The 10,390-nt window shown below is 39.9% G+C and overlaps 1 long non-coding RNA gene across 1 annotated transcript; it reads left to right on the top strand.

The window, feature by feature from the left end:
* The first annotated feature begins 1,340 nt into the window (after positions 1-1,340).
* Positions 1,341-2,457, top strand: LOC132455531 (uncharacterized). Its single transcript, XR_009525270.1, has 3 exons — positions 1,341-1,638; positions 1,887-1,930; positions 2,348-2,457. It is a non-coding gene; the product is annotated as an uncharacterized LOC132455531 (long non-coding RNA).
* Positions 2,458-10,390: the final 7,933 nt, after the last annotated feature.

Raw genomic sequence — 10,390 nt, 5'->3', positions numbered from 1 at the left:
ATTCCTCTTTGGATTCCTCTTTGGATTTCCTCTATGGATTCCGTTTTGCGGATTGAAATGTCATTTGAATATCGCAACACACGGAGCGTGGCGAAGTGGATTGCAATCACGGGGATGCTATAGCTTTTCAATTTGAATAAAGGAACTCAAAGAATTTGACAAAATGTTATTGTATTTTTATTGTTATAACTTTTGCAAATTTAATTGAGGATTGCATTGTCACTTTGCATGTTAAAATACACTTTGAATAACGTATTTACAAATTGCATAATGCATTGTCAATTGCATAACGTAATTACTTATTGAATTGCAAATTGCAAATTGCATTGCCATTTGAATTTTGCTACATATATGCTTCCATAGGACCCCTTTTGCAAGTGGGACTGCAGAGGGGCCAGAAGAGGGCAGGGGGACCACTCAGGTGAAGACATACAGGAATATCTATGACAATTAAAGAGGCTAATCCTACAGTGTTATATACTGCATTACGGAAAGGAAAGAAATTCCAATATATTATGCTACAAATTACAACATAAAGTCAGCTGTATAAGTGCTAACCTCTTTTCATGTTTGTTTATGGTTATTTATGTGTATAGATGTGTATAGATCTGTATGGTCTTAATTTCATATTTTTTAAAACTTAATTTACACTTGCACTGTTGAAGTTCCACTGTTGGACTTTGAGTGAGACTTATCTTATGTCATCTTAGAGGGACATGGACATGGGAGAGGTGGAGGACAGGGCCGTGCAGGTGGAGGAGGGGGAGGAGGTGGCCCTGCAGGTGGAGGAGGTGGCCCTGCAGGTGGAGGAGGTGGAGGAGGTGGCCCTGCAGGTGGAGGAGGTGGCCCTGCAGGTGGAGGAGGTGGCCCTGCAGGTGGAGGAGGTGGCCCTGCAGGTGGAGGAGGGGGCCCTGCAGGTGGAGGAGGGGGCCCTGCAGGTGGAGGAGGGGGCCCTGCAGGTAGAGGAGGTGGCCCTCCCGGACACAGAAGGACCAGGTATGGATTTTTCAATTAAAGCATGCATGAGAAGGTACTAAGTGTCATACAAATAAACATCATTGCCTGAATGAGTAATATTTTATTTTCCATTCCAACAGCGGTCTCTACTGTGCAGAGGAAGCGGAGGAGAAAAGGTATGTTCAGAATGTCTGTACAGATCGAATTGCTAATTGACTACTATTCTTTTCACCATAGCATTATATTTATTGTAGTTATTTTGGAAAAAGGACTGTATTAAGAATGTTGGTTATGACCATTTGAGTCTTTGTTTGAATACCTCAACATTTCTTTCCTACAGAGCATCACAGCCAGAAGGGGCTTGAAAAAAGGAATGACTTTACCGAAGAGTAAGATGAAATAGTTTGTAACGATCAGAGCACTGACAAACCCTTTACACAATTTATAATTATGGAATTGTAAATTATTCTCCTGTGTATTCATAGCAGCGATTACAGCATTAATACAGTAGTAATAATTACTGTTATTGATTTTATATTTGTGGTATTTTATATTTGCCAGTGGATAAGCATAGATGGTTTTGTTGTGAAAAACATGTTTTTTATATTTTCAGATTGCCCCTACCATATTGGTCGTGACTCCTTCGAAATAAGGAGTTACGGGAAGGAGAGGATGAGAAAGGTTTGACAGACCCATAAAGACCCAGCAAAAACACATGCGTGATTAACTGTAGGAATGACATTCTCGCTGATTGATCATGTAAAGCATGCATATTAAGTGCATACTGTAAATGTAATTTACTCATGTATACAAGTAATTTGCATAAATATTATGGAATAGTACCGTCAATGCATTTTGTCTATCAAACTCATAGGCTAACACTGAATTTATTATCTTACTACTGAATTTATGGTTCCTTTCCTTGATAGGGCATTAAAGAAGTCCTTGTTGATTGGCAGCCTTGCCCAGTTTGGTATGTATTTAATTTGGTTTCTTTCTGTTTCACTGGGTTTTTTGAAACCACTTCATTGCTTATTCTATATTATACCATATTATTTTGCACCATCTTGGTGAAAAATAGCTGCTATTTTAACGTTTAACAGTAGTTCTTCCACCAAACACACTTGCCAACCAGATTTCCTATGAAGTGGTTTCATCATTCCCTTTCTTATGTGTCATACACTATTACATTAGATCTTGAATTATTAGAAAATGACTTGAAAGTGTGGTATTGCTCAAGAACAAAAATGTGCAAAGATTGGGCTTGATTTGTAATTGCCTTTATAGATGAGAATCAATATAAAGTAGGTATATACTGTGTGTTATGTAAGTGGAGTTCGACCAATCATCACAAAACGGTTCATTGATATATTATTTGTTCTCTTTTCAGTGGGAAGGAGTGGGCCAGGTCCTGGCAGCCAAAAGATTTGAATTAGTCCCCCTGCCCTCTTCAAATAAAAACATATTTTCAGTCTTTCTAGAATGTGGTGCTACTCCTGATACATGATTGCCCTGCCATTCAAATGTGGTCACTAATGACACACACACACACACACACACACACACACACACATATATATATATATATATATATATATATATATATATATATATATATATATATATATATATATATGTATGGACACAACAGTTAATATAAATATGAATTCCAGTCTGTAGGCAGTACATGGTGGGTAAAGTTCAAGTAACTCAAAAGTTGTGGGCTGAAGGGTCTCTAGGTAATAGAGTAGTAGCAGCAATTAATTGAGTATTTAATCCATTCAATGTATTTAAAATATGCATCCAGGTATAATTGCAAATGGCTATATTGTATAGATAATATTGATTTTAAACATACAAGTGCAAGTAGGGCCTACTGAATGTCAATTTAGTCACAACAGATTATTAAAATATAGTGCTGATAGATCTTTATTCAACACCAAAACACCAGATTCCTGGTCGGATGATTAAGTTAGCTGCTACGTCAAACCAACCATGGTGTGTGGTGGTGGTTTCATATATGTGAAAGGGCATTCAAATATAGCCTACTACAATAATAATAATACATTTTATTTGTAAATCACTTTTCATAAAAAGAATCTCAAAGTGCTACAACAAAACACAAAGGGCAATAACACAATAAAATAAATAATAATAATCTAAGGACCATACACTGTAAAACAGGACAGCTCCGTTTAGTCAAGTCCACTTACTTCCTCTCTTTAACACAAAGAGCTCTAACAAGTTTTGGATTTTGAACTCATCTGCGTGAGTTTTAAAAAGTAGAACTTACTGTTATTAATTGTGTTGACTATTTGAAAATGTTATCAGATAAGTATGTGTTGATTGAACTTGGGTTTCAAAGTTATCAGATGGGGGGGGCGGGGCGTGGGGGAAAAGGCGGGAGTGGGCCAATGGGAGCTACAAAATTAATATTTGGACTTTTGAGTTTAATTGTCTTCTTTAATTCATGGCAAGGCTGAAGCATGAACAGAATAATTTAAACACCGCAGATAAGTCATATATCATATCGAAATACAGACACTTTGTAGTAAATGATCAAGGACTACTTCGACACGCGGGAAGAGACTATGCCTGACAACGGCCTAGAACCGAGGCGGAGTAACACGACGCGGGGACCGAAGTGACGAGTGGTGAACGTGTCGAAGTAGATTTTTTTACACGAGGCTGAGGAACAGCAGGTGAGTTTAGCCTCGTATCTATCTCTAATTAAGTCTTTTAACATTAACCTCATGTGTAGTAACGTAATAACGTTAAATGTGTAGGTTGTGCTTTTTTAATAGCCTGGAAAATGTGACTGCAACATTAGTTTTTATTCGAGCCCGACATGAGTTAGCTAGTTTGCTAGTTATGGCGCATTTCCACTGCAGGGTGCGGAACGGATCGGATCGCAAAGGTGCGGGTCGGATCGCGTTTCCACCGCCAAAAGTGGGCGTGACCCGGACTTTGCCGTACCCGTTCCGACCCCATTCTAGGGACTCCTCCGTTGCGGTACCCAAAACGAGACCAGACGCCTGAAAGGGTACCCTGGAATTCTAGCTACACCCCCCCTCCGTTGATTGGTCGACAGAATCGTCACTTCCGGGTGACGCGGGGATAAAAACAAACAAACAGTAGCCTCAAGGTATTATTCTTTACAATTAACATGTCGCGTAAAAAGCTTGCTTGGGCGAACAAGGAGGTGGAGACGTTCGTCTGCATTCTTGCGGAGGAAGACGTTGTTTACGATGTTTACGTAGCTGCCGCGGCGATTGACATCCGGCCTACCACCAAGGGTACTGTCGGCAGTGGAAACGCGACCTCGGAACTGAGCTGGGCTATACTGCCCCCTCCCTACCGCCCCTTTGCGATCCGATCCGTTCCGCACCCTGCAGTGGAAACGCGGCATTAGCCACCTAACGGTTGAGGCTGCGTGTTAGGGCTGCTGTCACTTCGTGCTCGTGCTTTGCTCACTTTGTATTTTATATTGACTAGTTACTCCAATTCATTTAGTAAAGTTGTTTTAACATGGATATTATGCCGATAATTAATAATGAGCAGCATGCGCTGTTTTTTTCCGCGGTCCCCTGTTACCGGTATGTTTTACACAGACAGATGGAGCTTGTGTGACGGGACGCATGTCACGGTAGCGATACGCTACCAAGGACATTATTAAGAGACTGAGTGTAAATGTTGCCTGTGTGTTTGTCTATGTGTTCCGTTATCTTCATACTGTTTTCAAATCGTTTATCAACCATATCATTTATCATACGCGCTACGGCAGTTTATTATAATCTTGCAAGTACCATCATTACAACTTTGTGTTTAATACCATTTACCATTAACGTCACCTGTTCTTTTGCAATAACCACTCAAACAAGTATGTCGTTGTTAAATTCCATGTCCGTTTATTTAGTTTAGTTACATGTTAACACAGCGTAAATGTTCGTCTCGTCTTGTGTTTGTATTAGGGGTTGCGTGCCGCGTCAACGCGGTTTAAATTCACGTCACGATTGAGTGTTTACCACCTAGTTCAAGTCGCTCGAACACATCTACCCATGACAGCTTGCAATTTGATGAATTAACTGAAAATGAACGTCATTTATAGATAAAAAATATATTGTTTTAACTAACGTTAAGTGTCTGAGAACAGTTGAATTATTACTTTGTTTGACAGAGGAGTAGGCTGATGACAGAGGAGAGGATATGTGATGGCACAGGACTGTTTACCAGTTTAAACCATTGAGTTGAACAGATTGTAAAATATATTTATTTTAATGTTTAGTCAGAGAGGTAGGAAAGGAAGGATAGGATATATTAAATGCTTAACTAATCATTATCAACAGGTTGGAGGTTTTAGAGCCTACTTAACTCATGTTGGCACTACTGATGAATTGAATAATAATATTGATTTGCGTTTTTGTTTTATTCAGTTTATATTGTAATATTCAACATCACAATTTACAGTCTTCAAAATTAACAGCAACACTACTTATAACAAACCCAAACTGAATAAGTGTTTGCTAAACGTAATCCAATAAACTAAATGTAATTGAAAATAACATAGAATATTGGTTTATAGTTGTTGTTTTTTTGTAGTTAATAGATAACTGTTCTTAACCACTAGTTGTCTAAATAAATGTTATGTTAATTTAATTTTAAATTTTTGTGTTCACAGAATTCAAGCACGTCCAGTTCATGTGGAAATGTAAGTTTTGTGCCTTTTCCTCCAGTGGCCAAGGAAAAATAATACAGCATTATAAAGAGCATCATGGACATCACCGGAGGTGTTCAGGCCTTGTCTGCATTTATCAAGACTGTTTGAACACATTTCAAACCCAAACTGAACTTAAAAACCACTTGAAAGAACATTCAAAAGTTCATAAAATTGTGACCAAGTTATGCTGTGATTTGTGTACATTCTCAGAGCCTAGTAACATTATCAAATATTGTGCCCATCTGAAGACTCATTTGAGGAACAGGGAAACAGTTAAATGTCCGTTTGCAGGTTGCTCTTTCAAGTCCAATGTACTGTCAACATTTACTTCTCATAGAAGTCGCTATCATAGGTTGTCCACCTTAAACAGTTTAAGACCAGAGCTTTTTGTACACCATGCACTTACAAATGCAGTGCTAGAAGAGGATTCTGTTTCTGGGACTGAGGCATCAACTTCATATGATTCAGTACCCGAGGGTGTACCTCCTCTTGAAAATGGAGAGTCAATTAAACGTCAGTTGGCATCTTTATTTATCCGTATGCAAACAATTCTGCATGTTTCAAATTCTGCAGTACAGGAAGTAATTGATGAGTTATTTGACATTGGAGACTTTGCCTATAAAAATATTAAAACAATTATAGAGAAAGTTTTGGAGGAAAATAACTGTGCAGCTGATGCCTCTGTTGTAACATCATTGTCTGATGAAATACAATCGTTGAACTGTTGGGAAAAATAACCTGATGAGCACATCATATGGCAGGCACATTAATATATAGTCGACTCTTGCTCTAAACCCAACGAACACATAACACAAACATGATAATATATAGTCAGGTCAAGGCCGGAGCTGAAGGCCCCATCTCCCAGGCAGGCAGATGGTGGACACTCAGACAATGCACCAGTATCATCTCCAGAACGGGAGAGCCACATTAATTTATCACACAGGAGACATTTTGAGAGCTCTTCCCCGTTAGGAGGAACCAAGAGATACCTCTGCCCACACCAGGGGCCTGAGAGCCACATTAAATTATCACACACAAGACATTTCAGGGGGGCACTCCCCGTTTTAATTTATCACACCGGAGACACGAGGAACTCTCCCTGTTACGAAGCCCTCTCAGGGCCTGGGAGCCAAAACACACCGAACCGCACACACCTCAAACGCACACACCTCATCGAGAGGAGGATACAGCATAAGACTGCATCACACAGGGACTCTTCATCTTCTTCTGAAGCAGACCTTCCACGGAGGCGAAGCTCCAGACGAACCATCAGCGCTGATTAGGGACTTAGACATATTCGATTTCTCACGCTTTATGACTCTGTATAACCGTTGCCACTTTACTTAATAAATCCAAGGTCCTCGTGCCGATAGACTTTATTACCTCTCCGTCTCATTTTATCTGGTCCAGTAGCTAGACAGACCGTTTTTCCCTACAGAACCCACTCAAATTTCTTTCAAGAGCAGGGCCTTTGGGCACAGAACGTAAAAGGCAGTCATTTTACAGAAAGATTTTTACAGTGATTGAACCGGTTGAATATGTGCTAAATCCACAAGAAAAAAATCATTCATTTGTTTATGTTCCTATTTTAGATTTGTTAAGTAAGTTGTTGGAAAGAAGTGAGATTCTAGAGACATTACAGAGATCCAATGGACAGGAAGGTCATTACTGCTCATTTCAAGATGGTGAATACTTTAAAGAAAACAAACTTTTTGCTGAAGAATTAGGCATAGCTCTTGGCTTATACATTGATGATTTTGAAATCTGTAATCCATTGGGAACTTCAAGAAAGAAACATAAGTTGTGTGGTATATATTGGGTGATGGCTAACTTACCCATAAGACTTAGATCAACATTATTATCAATTTATCTAGCTGCATTGTGCAAAACTGTACACATAAAACAATATGGTTACAGCAAAGTTTTGGAGCCTCTGATTAGAGACCTTCAGCATTTAGAGACGACTGGTGTATTTGTGAAAAGACTTGGGTCTTGTGTCAAAGGTACTGTTTTGTATGTGTCTGCCGATAACTTAGGTGCACACTCCCTTGCTGGATACCAAGAGTCTTTCAACGTGGAGAAATTTTGCAGATTTTGTTTGGCTAACCTTAAAGATATTCAGCATCATGATGTCAGAAGTGGGGCATTTACTTTGAGAACACCAGAACTGTTTGATGAAGCCATTAATGTGCTTAACACAACTAATGCCTCGTGTGTTCATGGTTTGAAGAGAGACTGTCCTTTAAGCAGACTTGCCCACTTTCATCCTGCAAAAGGTTTTCCACCTGATTTTCTGCACAATTTATTGGAGGGAATTGTACCTGTGGAACTATGCATATGTCTTTCAGATCTTATTGCTAAAAAGTATTTCACATTGAATGATCTTAATGATAGAATAGCATCATTTCCTTTTCAGTTTTCTGACAAAACTAACAGGCCTCAGACAATACCAACAAACTTTTCAAAAAAAAGAACAATTGGTGGCAACGGACACGAGAACTGGGCACTTCTGAGATTTCTTCCACTGTTGATTGGTCATCATATTCCAGAGAGTGAAAAGACTTGGTCTGTGATCCTTGAACTGAAAGACATTGTGGAGGTGTTATCAAGCCCCTCATTCACAACAGAAACCCTGTGCTACCTACAAGCCAAAATTTCTGACCACAGACAGTTGCTCTTAGAATTATTTCCTGGTACTAAATTACGCCCTAAACATCATTATCTTGAACATTATCCTGTTCTGATTCAGAAATGTGGACCATTAAATAAGTTCTGGACAATACGATTTGAGGCAAAACATTCTTTTTTTAAAAGAATGGTTCACAATACTGGCAATTTCAAAAATAATCTGCACACGTTGGCCTCAAGACATAAACTGATGTTGTCACATTACTTGGAGATGCCAACTATTTTCAAGCCAAGCATTGAGACTGGACGAGTATCAGTTGTGTCTGTGGGCATCCTAGATGCTGCAATCAGAGAGGCTGTATGGAATAAGTTTGAAGGTCTGGACTCTGTTTCACTCACCTCCATTGCTTACTTGAATGGGACAAAATATTCTAAAGGCATGGTACTCTCAGTTGGACAGACGTGTGGACTGCCAGATTTTGGGAGAGTATTGGAGATCTGTGTAGTGGATGGTTGCATATCATTCATTACTGAACTATTCACAGCGACCTTCCAAGAGCATCTCAGGTGTTACCAGCTCGCCAGAAGAGATCCTGCAACAATTGTGGTCATTGATCCGGACCGTCTGAATGACTACATTCCCCTTGCTGCATACCCTGTTGAAGAAAAGCTGCTCGTCACTCCAAGGACATTCATGTTACATTAAGGTTCTATTTGATTGGGTTGGTTTGTCATACATTTAAACAAACTCTTAATCTTTGGACCACATAACGGGATATAAACTGCACTTAAAAGGTTAGACGACACTATTTGCTATATAACGATGTAGTGTAGAAATGGCTACCTGATCTCTGAATTCACCCTCCCTATCTGTTGTAATCTCTCTGCTGTTTTAACTCCATTCACAGCTTCTTTTAGATTTATGTTATTTACTGTTTAATGAAGCGTTTTCTTGTTTGTTCACTGTGTTTCAGTTCTTGGTATCTCATCAATGATGCTTCTCAGAGTCATCGTCTCACCTCAGGAAATAAGACGTGTCACCCTACAGGTTCCCCCATCAGTTGATGAGTTATGTGTAGTTCTGGGCAACACTCTGGGCCTCTGTGGGAAGTTCCTTTTACAGTTTGAAGATCCAGACTTTGGGAATGAGCTCTGCAATTTGACAGACATCAAGGACCTACCAACTGAACGAGCCACACTGAAAGTTCTGTTCACGTTTTCTGAACCAGTTTCTGACTCGACATTAGATACTGCAAGCCTTAGTTCCCAGAATAGTGCAAGCCCCAGTTCCCAGAATAGTGCAAGCCCCGAGCCCCCTAGTAGTGGTGATTCTTCAGAATGGCCTGATCACTTTGTTATTTCAGATTTCTCCCATGACGTTGAGTTTCAGCTGAGGGTAGCAAATGATGCCTATGCCAAGGATGGAGCTGTGACGGTCATCTCAAAGAGTGTGAAGAGTGAAATACTGGACAGACTGGCTGATAGCATAACCAGAATCACTTGCTATCCAAGTAAAGACAATTTAGAAAGCGTAGCCAAAGCTCTTGTTGCAAAGCATCCTTGTCTCAGGGAGCCGGGTTCAGGTAAAGGATGGTACTGCTGGAGATTCAGCCTGATATTCAAGATGGGCAATTACCGTCAGAGGATGATGGCAGCTGGATGCCCTGAAGTTCTTGTAAATAAAAGAAAAAGAAAGGGAAACACCAAGCCAGTCAAGAAGGCAAAAAAGGGAGAGATCCACTACTTACCAGAGCCACCTGATGGACAAAGTACTGTTAAATCAGAGAAGGATCGTGAGACCATGCTTTTGGAAGTGCAGAAGAGAGAGCCAGATTTGCACCTGCTCAATGAATTGATGACTGCAACATTCTCCCAGCGAAGACAAGAGATCATTGGTGACGAGCCACTCATTTCTGCAGTCAAGGACAGATGGCCTGCATTGTTTAGTGAGAGACAGGTAATTCTTTGCCAACTGATGTTGGGAAAAATAACCTGATGAGCACATCACATGGCAGGCACATTAATATATAGTCGACTCTTGCTCTAAACCCAACAAACACATAACACAAACATGATAATATAGTC

Source organism: Gadus macrocephalus, chromosome 4 (assembly GCF_031168955.1).
Source record: "Gadus macrocephalus chromosome 4, ASM3116895v1".
In the NCBI taxonomy this organism is placed as follows: Eukaryota; Metazoa; Chordata; class Actinopteri; order Gadiformes; family Gadidae; genus Gadus; species Gadus macrocephalus.
This window is presented reverse-complemented; position numbering and strand designations above follow the sequence as displayed.